Source organism: Pongo abelii, chromosome 18, assembly GCF_028885655.2.
Source record: "Pongo abelii isolate AG06213 chromosome 18, NHGRI_mPonAbe1-v2.0_pri, whole genome shotgun sequence".
Taxonomy (NCBI): domain Eukaryota; kingdom Metazoa; phylum Chordata; class Mammalia; order Primates; family Hominidae; genus Pongo; species Pongo abelii.
In genome coordinates, this window is record NC_072003.2 from 308,283 (window position 1) to 324,842 (window position 16,560).

General features: G+C 48.9%; 1 protein-coding gene across 12 annotated transcripts in view; it reads left to right on the plus strand.

Moving 5' to 3' along the window:
- Positions 1-712: 712 nt before the first annotated feature.
- FAM234A (family with sequence similarity 234 member A) overlaps positions 713-16,560 on the plus strand; it is a 38,433-nt gene continuing 22,585 nt past the window's right edge. For 6 of the 12 annotated variants that reach the window (XR_008514355.1, XR_008514357.1, XM_054533252.1 and 3 more), the window contains exon 1: positions 713-1,911. The gene's annotated coding sequence lies outside the window, so the exon portion shown is untranslated. Of the gene's footprint in view, positions 2,262-16,560 lie in introns of all 12 variants that reach the window. The other 6 variants (XM_024233302.2, XM_063717445.1, XM_054533249.1 and 3 more) reach the window with 4 other exon arrangements.

The following is a 16,560-nucleotide window of genomic DNA, read 5'->3' on the forward strand; positions in this document are numbered from 1 at the left end:
ACCTGTGCCTGGGAAGCAGAGGTTGCAGTAAGCTGTGATCCCACCACTGCACTTGAGCCTGAGGGACAGAGGGAGACCCCATCCTTTTTTTTTTTTTTTTTTTTTTGAGACGGAGTTTCACTCTAGTAGCCCAGGCTGGAGTGCAATGGCAAGATCTCAGTTCACTGGAAACTCTGCCTCCCAGATTGAAGTAACTCTCCTGCCTTAGCCTCCCGAGTAGCTAGGATTACAAGCATGCGCCACCAAGTTCGGCTAATTTTGTATTTTTAGTAGAGACTGGGTTTATACATGTTAGTCTGGCTGGTCTTGAACTCCCGACCTCAGGTGATCCACCTGCCTCGGCCTCCCAAAGTGCTGGGATTACAGGCATGAGCCCCTGGCCATTTTTTTTTTTTTTTTTTTGAGACAGGGTCTGGGTCTGTTGCCCAGGCTGGAGTGCAGTGGCGCAGTCTCTGCTTACTGCAACCTCCGCCTCCTGGGTTCACGCCATTCTCCTGCCTCAGCCTCCTGAGTAGCTGGGACTACAGGTGCCCGCCACCACGCCTGGCTAATTTTTTGTATTTTTAGTAGAGACGGGGTTTCACAGTGTTAGCCAGGATGGTCTCCATCTCCTGACCTTGTAATCCGCCCGCCTCGGCCTCCCAAAGTGCTGGGATTACAGGCTTGAGCCACCGCGCCCGGCCTTTTTTTTTTTTCATTTTTTTTTGGAGATGGAGTCTCGCTCTGTTGCCCAGGCTGGAATGCAGTGGCGCGATCTCGGCTCACTGCAACCTCCAACTCCTGTGTTCAAGCGATTGTCCTGCCTCGGCCTCCTGAGTAGCTGGGACTACAGGCATGCACCACCACGCCCGGCTAAGTTTTGTATTTTTAGTAGAGACAGGGTTTCACCATGCTGGCCAGGCTGGTTTCGATCTCTTGACCTCTTGATCCACCCGCCTCGGCCTCCCGAAGTGCTGGGATTACAGGCATGAGCCACTGTGCCCAGCCAAAAATTTTTTTTTTAAATAAATAGAGATGGGAGTCTCACTATTTAGCCCAGGCTGGTCTCAAATTTCTGAGGTCAAGCAATCCTTCTCCTGCCTTGGCCTCCCAAAGTGCTGGGATTACAGGTATGAGTCACCATGCCTGGCCTAGAGTAATTTCTTTTTTTTTTTATTCTTTTGAGACGGAGTTTTGCTCTGTCGTCTAGGCTGGAGTGTAGTGGCATGATCTCAGGTCACTGCAACCTCCGCCTCCTGGGTTCACGCCGTTCTTCTGCCTCAGCCTCCCCAGCAGCTGGGACTACAGGCACACGCCACCGCGCGCGGCTAATTTTTTGTATTTTTAGTACAGACGAGGTTTCACCGTGTTGGCCAGGATGGTCTCGATCTCCTGACCTCGTGATCCGCCCGCCTCGGCCTCCCAAAGTGCTGAGATTACAGGCGTGAGCCACCGCCCCCGGCCCTGGCACAGTATTTCAAGGCCGAAAATTCGCATCCCTAGTGCCGGCAATTCTCCTCGTGGTCAAAGAGGAGAAACACTGGGGGGAGCACCCGGAGGCGGGGGCGAGGACGAAGATCGGGGGTCGACGTCAAGAAAGAAGGCGGGAAGAGGACAAGGTCGGGAGAGGACGGGGAGGGGAGCGAGGACGCAGGGAAGGAGGGGAAAGAGGACGGAGAGGAGAGAGGACGCAGGGGGGACGGGAACGAAGAGGGGCGAGGACGTTCAGCATCCATTGCGACAGCGACAAACAGGACACCGCCAGGTTCCCGGCGGAAGCAGCGCCCAAGATCCCCGTTGCCGAGCAACCGAAGCAGGGCGGCGAGGCGGGGTCCGAGCCCGCGCATTTCCGGCCCCGCCCGCCCGGCTGGTCGGAAGTGACGCCAGTGGGCGGGGCCAGCGGCGCGGGCGGGTGAGAGGGCGCGGCGGCAGGTGAGTGAGCGCGGCCTCGTACTCGCGCGTGCACGCCGCAGGGGCGCCGCAGGCCGCCTCTTCGCTCTGGGACCCCGGCCCCCAGGTTCCCCAGTCCCTCGGCCCCTGGAGGACCCCGCCCGTGCTGCCGCCTAGCTCCTCCGCCTTTCCGAGTCGGGTGCGGGCCGGGAGGCTGCGGCGGTGTCCCAAGTCCCTCACCGGGTCTGCAGCAGCGCCTCTGGAGGCTGATTTTTTCGGGTTTCCCCCATTGCCGCAGCCTGGGTTTCAGTGGCGTTCAGAACAAGCCCCAGTGTTCCTCAAAGCGGGGTTTTACCTCCCGGTAGGGAGCTCGCCGCCGTGGCGCAGCGTAGGTGAGCCGGCCGTGGCCGCTTTCGCTCTTAGTGCCGCCCGGGTTGCCTGAGAGTGTTTTTTTATGGTGGAAGAATGTGGATGCGAAGCCTCACGGGGATCAGAGAGCCGTGTCCTCTCTCAGGACGCTGTCTGCAAGCTTGTCCGTCCGGCACCCCGGGAAAGCGCCCCGAGCGCAGCCGAGGTTGCTCGTCTGTGGGAGGGACTCAGGCACAGAACACAAAACAGGCTAGATGGGAGGAAAACACTGATTAGCGTTCCTGGCTCTCCCCCACGTTCGTTGGCCGAGAGTTGTCAAGGAGAGAGTTTGCCCTTGGACAGACTGATAGGTTATCAGGGTAGGCAATTTCGTTTACTCTCTGGTTCTAAGCCTTGTGATTCCAGCTGAGGAGGCTGTGACGCGCTCCCTTCCATGTACTCGCTGCCGGTGTCTTTACGGCGCCAGCATCAGATCACACTACTTCCCTTGTTGCGATTTCAGTCTGCATTCAATTAGAGCAAAATAACTCAACAAATACTCTCCGAGTGTCTGCTAGGAACCAGGGATGATTGTAGGAGCTAAGGATATAGTACTCAACAAAAGAACTTCCTGTTCTCAAGGAGCTTCTATTCTACTGGAAGGTACAGATAGTAAATTAGATAAATAAAAAATGGAGCTTGCTGGGCTGGCGCAGTCGCTCACGCCTGTCATCTCAGCACTTTGGGAGGCCGAGGCAGGCGGATCACCTGATGTCAGGAGTTCGAGACCAGCATGGCCAACATGGTGAAATCCCGTCTCTACTAAAAATAAAAAAATTAGCCGCGTATGGTGGCAGGTGCCTGTAATCCCAGCTACTCGGGTTCAAGCGATTCTCCCCACTCAGCCTCCCAAGTAGCTGGGATTACAGGCGCCCGCCACCACACCCAGTTAATTTTTTTTTTTAATTTTTAGTAGAGAGGGGTTTCACCATGTTGGCCAGGCCAGTCTCAAACTCCTGACCTCAGGTGATCCACCCGCCTCGGCCTCCCAAAGTGCTGGGATTACAGGTGTGAGCCACGCACCTGGCCCTCTTTTTTTCCTTTTGGTCCACCCTCCTGAGTATCTGGGACTACAGGCACGTGCCACCATATTTATTTTTCTTAAAAATTTTTTTTTGGGTGGGCGAAATGGCTCATGCCTGTAATCCCAGCACTTTGGGAGGCTGGGGTGGGCGGATCACTAGGTCAAGAGATCGAGACCATCCTGTCCAACATGGTGAAATCCCGTCTCTACTAAAAATATAAAAATTAGCTGGGCGTGGTGGCGCATACCTGTAGTCCTAGCTATTTGGGAGGCTGAGGCAGGAGAATCGCTTGAACCCGGGAGGCAGAGGTTGCAGTGAGCCGAGATCGCGCCACTACACTCTGGCGACATAGCGAGACTCTGTCTCAAAATAGGCTGGGAGTGGTGGCTCACGCCTGTAATCCCAGCACTTTGGGAGGCCGAGGCGGGCGGATCACGAAGTCAGGAGATCGAGACCATCCTGGCTAACACGGTGAAACCCCGTCTCTACTAAAAATACAAAAAATTAGCCGGGCGAGGTGGCAGGCGCCTGTAGTCCCAGCTACGCGGGAGGCTGAGGCAGGAGAATGGCGGGAACCCCGGGGGGGCGGAGCCTGCAGTGAGCCGAGATCGCGCCACTGCACTCCAGCCTGGGCGACAGCGAGACTCTGTCTCAAAAAAATAAAATAAAATAAATAAATAAATAAATTTTTTTGTAGGGATGGGATCTCTCTTTCCCAGTCTGGTCCTGAACTCCTGCGCCCAAGCAACCCTCCTTTATTGGCCTCCTGAAGTGCGCCCAGCCTGTTTATTTATTTATGTATTTTTTAAAAAAAATATGTAGATGGGGTCTCACTGTGTTGCCCAGGCAGGTCTCAAACTCCTGGCTTCAAGCAGTCCTCCTGCCTTGGCCTCGCAAAGTGTTAGGATTACAGGTGTAAGCCACCATGCCTACCCCTTCTCTTTCTTTTCAGGCTCCTGCTTCCATTCTGCTGACTTGTAATGGTTGTCTGCTGCTTGTAACAACACAAAGTTTAATGGATTAAAGTGACGAATATTTATTATCCAACAGTTTCTGTGGGTCAGGAATTATCAGTGGCTTATCTGGGTGATTATGACTTCGGGTCTCATGGAGTTGCAGCCAAGATGTTGGCTGGGGCTGCAGGCATCTAAAAGCTGGCTGGAGTCTTTTCTGTTTTTTCTAGAGGTCGAAAATTTAAAAAGAACAAATAAAATAAAAGCTGGACCAGGGCTGGAGGATCTGATTCCAAGATGGCTCACTCATAAGGCTAGTGACTGGAAGCCTCAGTTCCCTCTTGGCTGGTGGCAGGAGCCCTCAGTTCCTTGCGTCATGGAACTTTCCTTAGGGCCCATGTCCTCACATGGTAATTATCTTCCCTTAGAGCAAGTGATCTGAGTGAAAGTGGAAGGTTTCCACCTCAAAACCTGTTAATGAAATTCTTTTTTTTTTTTTGAAACAGAGTCTCCCTCTGTTACCCAGGCTGGAGTGCAGTGACTTGATCTTGGTTCATTCCGCCTCCCTGGTCCAGCTATTCTCTTGCCTCAGCCTCTGGAGGAGCTGGGACTACAAGTATGCACTACCATGCCCAGCTAATTTTTTTATTTTTAGTAAAGACGGGGTTTCACCATGTTGGCTGGGCTGGTCTCAAACTCCTGGCCTCAGGTGATCCTCCCGCCTCGGCCTCACAAAGTGCTAGGATTACAGACATGAGCCACCGTGCCCAGCCTATTTTATTTATTTATTTATTTTGAGATGGATTCTTGCTCTGTTGCCCAGGCTGGAGTGCAGTGGCTCCATCTTGGCCCACTGCAACCCCCGCCTCCCAGGTTCAAGCGATTCTCCTGCCTCAGCCTCCTGAGTAGCTGAGATTACAGGTGTGCATCACCATGCCCAGCTAATTTTTGTATTTTTGATAGAGACGAGGTTTCGCCATGCTGACCAGGCTGGTCTTGAACTCCTGACCTCAGGTGATCTGCCCGCCTTGGCTTCCCAAAGTGCTGGAATTAGAAGCATGAGCCACTGCCCCCGCCCCCATCCGAACATTTTAAAACCACTATGCAGCTTACCACTCCTGTGGGACAAGAGTGCCTGGTCCTATGATTTCAGCTGGGGTGCTGTCCCTAATCTATGGGAATCTGATTAGTTAGCTAGGGCCAGGCCTAATTTATTAATGAATGCATTAATAAATTACTCTTCTGGCCAGGCACGGTGGCTCACGCCTGTAATCCCAGCACTTTGGGAGGCCAAGGGGGGCGGATCACGAGGTCAGGAGATCGAGACCATCCCAGCTAACACAGTGAAATCCCGTCTCTACTAAAAATACAAAAAATTAGCCAGGCGTGGTGATGGCTGCCTGTAGTCCCAGCCACTCTGGAGGCTGAGGCAGGAGAATGGCGTGAACCTGGGAGGCGGAGGTTGCAGTGAGCAGAGATCGTGCCACTGCACAGCCTGGGCGACAGAGTGAGACTCCGTCTCAAAAAAAAAAAAAAAAAATCCTGTCTGGGCGTGGTGGCTCACACCTGTAATCCCAACACTTTGGGAGGCTGAGGTGGGCGGATCACGAGGTCAGGAGATCGAGACCATCCTGGCTAACATGGTGAAACCCCATCTCTACTAAAAAAAAAAAAAAAAAAATTAGCTGGGTGTCATGGCATGTGCCTGTAGTCCCAGCTACTCAGGAGGCTGAGGCAGGAGAGTTGTTTGAACCCAGGAGGCGGAGGTTGCGGTGAGCCAAGATCGCGCCGCTACACTCCAGCCTGGGCGACAGAGCGAGACTACGTCTCAAAAATAAAAAAAATACCATCCTGGCTAACACAGTGAAACCCCGTCTCTACTAAAAAATACAAAAAATTAGCCGGGCCTATTGGCGGGCGCCTATAGTCCCAGCTACTTGGGAGACTGAGGCAGGAGAATGGCGTGAACCCGGGAGGCGGGGCTTGCAGTGAGCCGAGATCACGCCACTGCATTCCAGCACTCCAGCCTGGGCGACAGAGCGAGACTCCGTCTCAAAAAAAAAAACAAACATAATAAAAATTAAAAAATAAAAAAAAAAAACCCTGCAAACTTGGTGAATTTTTTACCCACTCGTGCTTTGCAAAATTCTTCATGGAACTTAGATTATCTCAGAATGTAAAAAAAAAAAAAAATGCTGACTCCTAAGCAAATAACTATGAAGCAGATGCTGAGAGATCAAAGGAGCAAATCTAAAAATCATCAGAGATGGGGCCTGGGGGAGAAGTATGCTGGCTTATAGAGGAAAATTACTGGCTCTGTGTTGATAACTGTTGATAACTGTTGGACCTGGGTAATGGGTTTATGGGGCTGGTGTTCTCTACTTTTGTTAATGTTTGAGCATTTTCATAATAAAGGTGTTTTTTTTTTTTTCATTGTATATAGAAATGAGGACTCACTTTGTTGCCCAGGCTGGTCTCAAACTCCTGGGCTCAAGTAGTCCTCCCTCCTCTGCCTCTTGAAGTGCTGAGATTATAGGCATGAGACACCACACCTGGATCAAAGGTTTAAAAAAATAATGATAAAAGAAGTAAATTGAGGCTACTGTTGGCACACTGCCCATGGGTTAGCCCTGCTGTGCAAGGATCAGGAAAAAAAAAAAAGAAATTGAAGCTAAGGCCTAATTAACTGGCTTATCTTGTAGAGTTTAGCAGAAGTGATCAAGTTTAGAGTTATACTTTATCTTTTTCTTTCTCTGCCCCCTACTTAATGAAGGACAAAAATGAGTAACATGGCTGGGTGTGGTGGCTCACACCTGTAATCCCAGCACTTTGGGAGGCCAAGGCAGGCAGATCACTTGAGGTCAGGAGTTGGAGACCAGGCTGGCCAACATGATGAAACCAAAATACAAAAGTTAGCCAGGCGTGGTGGCGGGCGTGTGTAGTCCCAGCTACTCGGGAGGATGAGGCAGGAGAATCGCTTGAACCCAGGAGGCGGAGGTTGCAGTGAGCTGAGATTGCACCACTGCATTCCAGCCTGGGCGACAGAGCAAGACTCTGACTCAAGAAAATAAAAATAAAAATAAATAAAAATTGTGCCGGGTGCGGTGGCTCACGCCTGTAATCCCAGCACTTTTTGGGAGGCCGAGGCGTGTGGATCACGAGGTCAGGAGATCGAGACCATCCTGGCTAACGTGGTGAAACTCCGTCTCTACTAAAAATACAAAAAAACTAGTCGGACGTGGTGGCGGGCACCTGTAGTCCCAGCTACTCGGGAGGCTGAGGCAGGAGAATGGCGTGAACCCGGGAGGCGGAGCTTGCAGTGAGCGGAGATTGCGCCGCTGCACTCCAGCCTGGGTGACAGAGCGAGGCCCCGTCTCAAAAAAAAAAAAAAAAATTAACACTAATTTGTGGGGGAGTCGCAGGAAATCTGCCTTGGAATTCAGGAGAAAGGCTTACCCCGTGGTATTTTCTGGACAGACTACAAAACTTATTCTGTGTAATAGTTGCCTATCAGCTGTTCGCCCTCAACTTATTTTTAGGAGGCATCGTGAGCTCTTCTCAAGTACTGTAAAAGTTTTTCAGTTCTGCAAAGGAAAGGAACTTGTGTTTGGGCTTTTGAGTGCTGACTGCATGTGCTGTGATACTTTTGCCTTTGTCATGGAACCATGATCTTTAAAGTGGTTCTGGAAAAATGTTTATGGGTCTGTTCTTTGTCTTGAGATTATTCTTGGTGGAGAGAGAAATAGCTGCTTGCTGTAAACAACTGGACACAGTAGCTGTCCTTGTCTGACATCTGCTTTGCTCAGCTGAAACATCTGCCTCATTGGCTGTTGTGGGTGTCTCTGAAGTTCTTGTTGAATTGCTGTCAAATGCCCGGAGTGTTCTTGGTGGTGACACAGCCACATTGTGTAAATACATTTCTTAAGTCATTTGTGTGTATAGCAGCTGGATTTGGGGACAAGCGTTTGGGCACGCTTGCTATAAGATTGGTTAGTGATTATGGATGATGAAGTCTGTCGGAAAATTCAGATCTTGATTGTGAGCTATCTTACTTGTCTTTTAAATTCTCTTTCATCCATTTGGCTCAGGGGACACAGCAGACATCTTCCTGGCCTTAAATAGCTTTCTTGCTGCCAGGTAAGAGAAGTATGATGAGTGCTTTGAAAGAAAAATACTGAGTTCTCTGGGGTGGAATGTGGTTAACCAGGGTCAGCGGGGGTCACCCCAAAGTTATTTAAGGCTTGAGCCACTGCATCTGGGCCTTTTTTTTTTTTTTTTTTTTTTTTGAGACAGAGTCTTGCTCTTGTTGCCCAGGCTGGAGTACAATGGTGCGATCTCGGCTCACTGCAACCTCTGCCTCCTGGGTTAAAGCGATTCTCCTGCCTCAGCCTCCCTAGTAGCTGGGACTACAGGCGCGTGCCACCACGCCGGCTAATTTTTGTACTTTTAGTAGAGACAGGGTTTCACCATGTTGGCCAGGTTGGTCTCAAGCTCCTGACCTCAAGTGATCCAGCCACCTAGGCCTCCTAAAGTGCTGGGATTACAGTTGTGAGCTACCACACCCAGCTGGGCTTATTATTATTTTTTTTAATCCATTGACAAAATTCTTCCAGTTTCTGTTTCTAACTGGTGAAACTAGATAGTAACATTAATCTATAATCATAGTTTTCCTCTAAATATTAACTAAATATCCATTTAAAACACTTTTCTTCTCTTTGTTTTGAGACAGGGTCTTGCCCTGTTGCCTAGACTGGAATGCAGTGGTGTGATCTCCGCTCACTGGAGCCTTGACCTCCCAGGCTCAAGGGAACCTCAGTCTCTCGCATAGCTGGGACTAGAGGCACATACCACCACACCCGGCTAGTTTTTGTATTTTTTTGTAGAGGCGGGGTTTTGCCATGTTGCCCAGGCTGGTCTCGAACTCCTGAGCTCGAGTGATCTTCCTGCCTCCTGCTGCAGCCTCCCAAAGTTGCTGGGATTACAAGCGTATGCTACTGCGCCTAGCCTTAAAACACTATCTTGACCGCAGAGGAGGTCTACACAAAAAGAAAGAAAAAAAAAAAAGCTGTCTGCTTCAGGCTGGGCACGGTGGTTCACACCTGTAATTCTAGCACTTTGGGAGGCAGAGGTGGGAGGATCACATGAACCCAGGAGTTACAGAGGAGCCTGGGCAACATAGTGAGGCTCTCATTTCTACAAAAAATTTAAAGATTGGCTGAACAAAAATTAGCTGGTGCATGCCTGCTACTGGGGAGCCTGAGGCGGGAGGATCTCTTGAGTCCGGGGGATTCAAGGCTGCAGTGAGCCATGATTGCACCACTTCATTCCAGCCTGGACAACAGAGCAAGACCCTGTGTCAAAAAAAAAAAATTTTTCATCAAATTTCAGCAATTAAAAATATTAAAGGCCGGGCGCGGTGGCTCAGGCCTGTAATCCCAGCACTTTGGGAGGCCGAGGCGGGCGGATCACGAGGTCAGGAGATCCAGACCATCCTGGCTAACACAGTGAAACCCCATCTCTACTAAAAATACAAAAAATTATCCAGGCTTGGTGGCAGGCACCTGTAGTCCCAGCTACTGGGGAGGCTGAGGCAGGAGAATCGCTTGAAACCAGGAGGTGGAGGTTGCAGTGAGCCGAGATTGCACCACTACACCAGCCTGGGCAACAGAGCGAGACTCTGTCTCAAAAAAAAAAAAAAAAAGCAATTAGAATGAGACTTTTGTTTTTATTTTCTGTTCTCTGTGACTCAGTAAACTTCTTAAAGAAAAAACCCTTGGAGAAAAGGGAGAGACCTGTCACTTCCTTTCTGTGCGGACTGTGGTATTCCTGCCCCATCCCTGCCGAAATGTTAATGAGCTGTGCAAACTGTTGCTGGATTGTTTTGTTCTTCCCCCTAATCAGAGTTTCCACTCAGGACTGGGTAGCCTGTGGACTCCCTGGAGGACAGACAGGTGTGGCAGCCTCAGTGGCCTAGAGTGGACAGCTGGTTTACTGATAGTCCTTTTTTTTTGAGACAGAGTCTTGGTCTATCACCCAGGCTGGAGTGCAGTAGTACGATCTTGGCTCACTGCATCTTCTACCTCCCAGGCTGAAGTGATTCTTGTGCTTCAGCCTTCCCAGTAGCTGAGACTACAGGCAGACACCACCATACCCACCTAATTTTGTATTTTTAGTAGAGACGGGGTTTCACCATGTTGGCCAGCCTGGTCTTGAACTCCTGTCCTCAAGTGATCTGTCCACCTCGGCCTCCCAAAATGCTGGGATTATAGGCATAAGTCACCGCGGGCTTACTGATAGTTCTGTAGGCCAGGGGAATAATCTGTTTGAATAACCATATATGAGGTATTGTGTTTATCTTTGTTTCTTCAAGTTATTCTTGGTGTCAGCTCCTTTTTTTTTTTTTTTTTTTGGAGACGGAGTCTCATTCTGTCTTCCATGCTGGAGTGCAGTGGCACTGTCTCAGCTCACTGCAACCTCTACCCCCCGGGGTCAAGCGATTCTCCTGCCTCAGCCTCCTGAGTAGCTGGGATTACTGATGCGCATCACTGCGCCTGGTTAATTTTTCGTATTTTTAGTAGAGATGGGGTTTCACCATGTTGGCCAAACTGGTCTCGAACTCCTGACCTTGCGATCCACCCACCTCGGCCTCCCAAAGTGCTGGGATTACAGGCGTGAGCTACCACGCCCAGCCCGTGTCAGATCTTTTACCTTAATTAATACGTATCGTATTGACAAATTTTTTCTTTCTGAGCCCTCACTTTTTTTTTTTTTTTTTTTTTGAAACAGGGTCTCACTCTGTTGCCCAAACTGGAATGTAGTGATAATGATCACAGCTCACTGCAGCCTCAACCTCTTGGGCTCAAGCTAACCTCCCACCTCAGCCTCCCAGGTAGCTGGGACTACAAGCACGTGCCACTACACCTAATTTTATTTTACTTTTTATAGAAATGGGGTCTCCCCATGTTGCCTAAACTGGTCTCGAACTCCTGGCCTCAAGTCCTCCTCCTGCCTCAGCCTCCCAAAGCACTAGAATTATAGGTGCGAACCACCCTGCCCGGCCATGAAGTTAAATTTTTGGTTATTAGCTTGTTGAGTTCTGTTTTCTGTTTTTTTTAAATAGCCACATGGCCTGACTTTCTGTGGTCAATGGTATGGATGCTAAAGTACAGCAAGGACAGTGCCCTGCTCAAGTCTCTCTGACCTGGGTCCATGGGGATTTTCTCTGCCAATCAGGTTCCTGAAGCTCTGGCTACTGCTCCTGGTATTTTTAATGACCACAGTAGAGAAAAACATTGATATCTTCTTGCCGTTGATGAGCAAATCTTTGGACCTATCTGATGGTGTCCTTATTTTCAAACTGGTTGAATCGTGAACTGCCTGGCTTTGGCTGCCTTGCTGTTGTGGCTTTTAATAACTACCCCTATTTCTGGTGGCTGAGTCAAGTTTCCAAAAAGGAAGTCTTACCTGGAGATCCTGTGAAGGAATTCCTGACCAGCTTTTTAATTTTCCAAAGACAGGCCTTAGTAGTGTTAAACACACACCCCTTTTCTGTGGCCAGGCCGATGTGAAAGCTTGTGCAGAGGCTGTATAGCAGTAAGAGTTCCTGCCCCTTGGGGCATTTTCATTGTCACCACATTGTCTGACTTTGGAGATGACCCCTTTTAAACTCTGGCATTTGCTCAGGTAAGTATTTGGGGAGTATTATTATAAATGCTGTGCATATCTGTTTTTTCCCCACAGTGGAAAGGAAAATGATTTTTTTTTTTTTTTTTTGAGTCGGAGTCTTGCTCTGTTGCCCAGGCTGGAGTGCAGTGGTGTGATCTCGGCTCACTGCAACCTCCGCCTCCCAGGTTCACGCCATTCTCCTGCCTCAGCCTCCCAAGTAGCTGGGACTACAGGCATCCGCCACCATGCCCGGCTAATTTTTTCTATTTTTAGTAGAGACGGGGTTTCACCGTGTTAGCTAGGATGGTCTCGATCTCCTGACCTCGTGATCCGCCCGCTTTGGCCTCCCAAAGTGCTGGAATTACAGGCGTGAGCCACCGCGCCCGGCCGGAAAATGATTTTAATGGATGGTTTTGAGGAAGCTGGTGATTATTTTGTAATGGAGAATTGTAACATGCCAGGGATTTGGCTCTTCTTTCAGTATTTCTTCAGGCTACCACAAAACTCCACTATTGATATTCTTCCAAAAATAAACAAAACACTAAAAGGACTCCTGCCTTTGGAACAAAATAGCTTCATATTAAGGTAGCTTTGAGGCACAAACCAAGCTGCCTGTGGAGAAGCTGGTTCTTCCTCTAAAACTTACATGAACCTCTGACCCCACCCCCCTTACTAACGGTTTTCTTTTCTCTTTTGATTTTTTATTTTATACTTTTTATTTTGGATTACTTATAGATTCACAAAAGGTTGTAAAAATAGCACAGGGCTGGACCCTGCAGTCTGCTTTCCTGAATGGTAACATCTTTTTTTTTTTTTTTGAGATGGAATTTTGCTCTTGTTGCCCAGACTGGAGTGCAATGGCACGATCTCGGCTCACTGCACCCTCTGCCTCCCAGGTTCAAGTGATTCTCCTGCCTCAGCCTCCCTAGTAGCTGGGATTACAAGCATGCACCACCACGCCTGGCTAATTTTTTTTTTTTTGTATTTTTAATAGAGATGGGGTTTCTCCATGTTGGTCAGGCTGGTCTCAAACTCCCGACCTCAGGTGATCTGCCCGCCTCAGCCTCCCAACGTGCTGGGATTACAGGCGTGAGCCATCACGCTCGACCAATAACTACCATTTCAAATTCCCACGACTGTTGTACTGCAGACCTGTTATCCTATATTCTCACTAACACATTTTAAAATGCTTAACTTTTAGGCTGAGTGTGGCCCACACTTTGGGAGGCTGAGGCAGGCGGATCACTTGGGCCCTGGAGTTCGAGACCAGTCTGGGCAACATGGCGAAACTCCGTCTCAACAAAAAATACAAAAATTTGCCCGGCGCGGTGATGCACACCTGTGGTCGCAGCTATTTGATAGGCTGAGGTGGGAGAATCTCTTGAACCCAGGAGGTGGAGGTTGCAGTGAGCCTAGATCACCACTGTCCTCCAGCCTGGGCCACAGAGTGAGACCCTGTCTCAAGATCAAATAAAATGAAATGCTTAACTTCTGTTAATGTCATTGGTCCTGCTGTGTCTATGAGTGAGACTGAGCGTGTTTCCCGTGGGCACCAGCCACTGGCGTGTGCTCTTCAGTGAATTGCCCAGTTATGAATTCATTTCCTGTTTCCCCACTGGGGTCCTTGCCTTTCTTTTGTGGGTTTGTGAAAACCCTAAGAATATTTATCCTGGTTTGCTCTGTGGAGCTAACAACAATCTTTTGGCTTCCCTGGGCCACGCTGGAAGAATTGTCTTGGGCCACACATAAAGTACACTAACACTAATGATAGCTGATGAGCTGAAAAAAAAACTGCAAAAAAATCTCTGAATGTTTTAAGAAAGTTTATGAATTTGTGTTAGGCCACACTTCAAGCCATCCTGGGCCGAGGGTTGGACAAGCTTGGGTTAGACATTTCATAATATATTTAGTCCATCAGTGTTTTTCTTAATGATTTCCGCCTTTGGGGTCATGCTTTCAAGACTTTCCCTAACAATACATAAACATTCTCTTCTATTTTCTTTTAGTTTAATGTTTGTTAAAAATAATGTTTACATTTTTGGCCAGGTGCAGTGGCTCACGCCTGTAATCCCAGCGCTTTGAGAGGCTGAGGTGGGCAGATCACAAGGTCAGCAGTTCTAGACCAGCCTGACCATCATGGTGAAACCCTGTCTCTACTAAAAATACAAAAATTAGCTGGGTGTGGTGGTGGGTGCCTGTAGTCCCAGCTACTCAGGAGGCTGAGGCAGGAGAATCGCTTGAACCCAGGAGGCAGAGGTTGCAGTGAGCCAAGATCACACCATTGTACTCCAGCCTAGGTGACAGAGAAGATTCTGTCTCAAAAAAAATAATAATAATAATAATAATGTTTACATTTTTAATTCATTTGGAGTTTATCTTGATTGGTGGATTTTTTTTTTTTTTGAGACAGGGTCTCACTCTCACCCAGGCTGGAGCACAGTGGTGCAGTCTCGGCTCACCGCACCCTCTGCCTCTTGGGTTCAAGCAATTCTCCTGCCTCAGCCTCCTGAGTAGCTAGTGGGTTTTTTTTTTTTTTTTTTTTTTTTTGAGACAGAGTCTTGCTCTGTCGCCCAGGCTGGAGTGTAGTGGTGCGATCTCGGCTCACTGCAAGCTCTGCTTCCCGGGTTCACGCCATTCTCCTGCCTCAGCCTCCTGAGTAGCTGGGACTACAGGCGCCCGCCACCACACCCGGCTAATTTTTTGTATTTTTAGTAGAGATGGGGTTTCACTGTGTTAGCCAGGATGGTCTCAATCTCCTGACCTTGTGATCCGCCGGCCTTGGCCTCCCAAAGTGCTGGTATTACAGGCATGAGTCACCATGCCCGGCCAGCTGGTGGTTTTTTTTTTGATCGATTGATGTTTTTTTTGTTTGTTTTTTTCTTTCTGGGGGTCTTGCTCTGTTGCCCAGGCTGGAGTGCAGTGGCGTCATCTTGGCTCACTGCAACCTCTGCCTCCCAGGCTCAAGTGATTCTCCTGCCTCAGCCTCCTGAGTAGCTGGGATTATAGGCACATGCCACCATACTCGTCTAATTTTTGTATTTTAGTAGAGGTGGGGTTTCACCATGTTGTTTAGGCTGGTCTTGATCTCCTGACTTCGTGATCTGCCTGCCTCGGCCTCCGAAAGTGCTGGGATTACAGGCGCAAACCACCATGCCCTGTCAGTTGGTGGTTTTTTAATTGATTGATTGATGATTTTGTTGTTTTTTTATTGATGTTTTATTCTGTTTTGTTTTGTTTTGAGACAGAGCTTTACTCTGTGTCACCAGGCTGGAGGGCAGTGGCATGATCACAGCTCACTGCAGCCTTAACTTCCTGTCTTCAAGTGATCCTCCCGCCTCAGCTCCTGGGTAGCTAAGACCACAGGCGTGTGCCACCACAGCTGGCTGATTTTCTTTTTCTTTCTTTTTAGAAACAGGGTCTCACTGTGTTGCCCAGGCTGGTCTTGAACTGAACTCAAGCTATCTATGTGCCTCGGCCTGGCAAAGTGCTGGGATTATAGACATGAGACAACACTCCCAGCCTTATTAATGATTTTTTTTTTTTAAGAGAAGTCTTGCTCTTGTCCTTCAGGCTTGAGTGCAATGGCTCAGTCTCGGCTGACTGCAAACTCTGCCTCCCAGGTTCAAACAGTTCTCCTGCCCTTGACTCCCAAGTGGCTAGGATTAAGGTGCCTGCCCCCACGCCCGACTAATTTTGTATTTTTTAGTAGAGACGGGGTTTCACCATGTTGGCCAGGCTGGTCTCGAACTCCTGACCTCAGGTGATCCGCCCGCCTCGGCCTCCCAAAGGGCTGAGATTACAGGCGTGAGCCACCACGCCCGGCCTTATTAATGATTTTTAAACCAGTTTCTCACAAACTCTTTTGATCTTAGATCAGTCTGTGTTTTTCACAAATGCCTCAACGGCTTGCTCAGTTTTAGAAACCCGTGTTTGTCAGTTAAAATGATGATCCTCCCAAAAATGTTCAGTGCCATTTTCTACCCTGACCTGGGTTTGCCCAAGTGGTGGGAGAGTCCCCATGGAGGCACTGCGGGGCCTGACAGTCTGGGAACCCTCTCAGAGTGGAGCCCAGTGCTGGGTTCAGGTGGATGCTCATCTGATTAAGTCAGTTGCCTGCATTATTTTGCGTCCTATAATGAGGCTTTGCCTTCTGAGCCGCTGTTTCTGTCTTCCCTCAGACGTATGTGACATGTCTTATTTCACTGTGCTCTGCAGGTGAGGACACTGGCCAAATTGTAGATGCTCACAAGACACAGACGACCCAAATCCCCAACTGTGTTACTAATGAGCATTTAGAGAGGTCTTTCCCTTTGTCCTTCTAAATCGTGTTACAGAGATGGTCCCTGCGTGGGGGAAATGTTTGTGCTTTCAGCCAGGCTCTCCAATTCAAAAGGCAGGAATTGAGAAAATGACAGTACACTGTCCCTGCCACAGAATGCCCAGTTTGGTCTGATTTAACATGACAAATCATGCTGTAGAGATAAGAAAGTAGTTTGAATTTTATTTTTCCTTTAATTTTTAGAGGCCACCTTATAACTCGACCATTCTAGTCACATTTTTTTCATATAGATTGTATACTTTATATACTCCATGCTTATCCACATAGAGAATACTTCTGGAAGGACCCATATGAAGCCGGT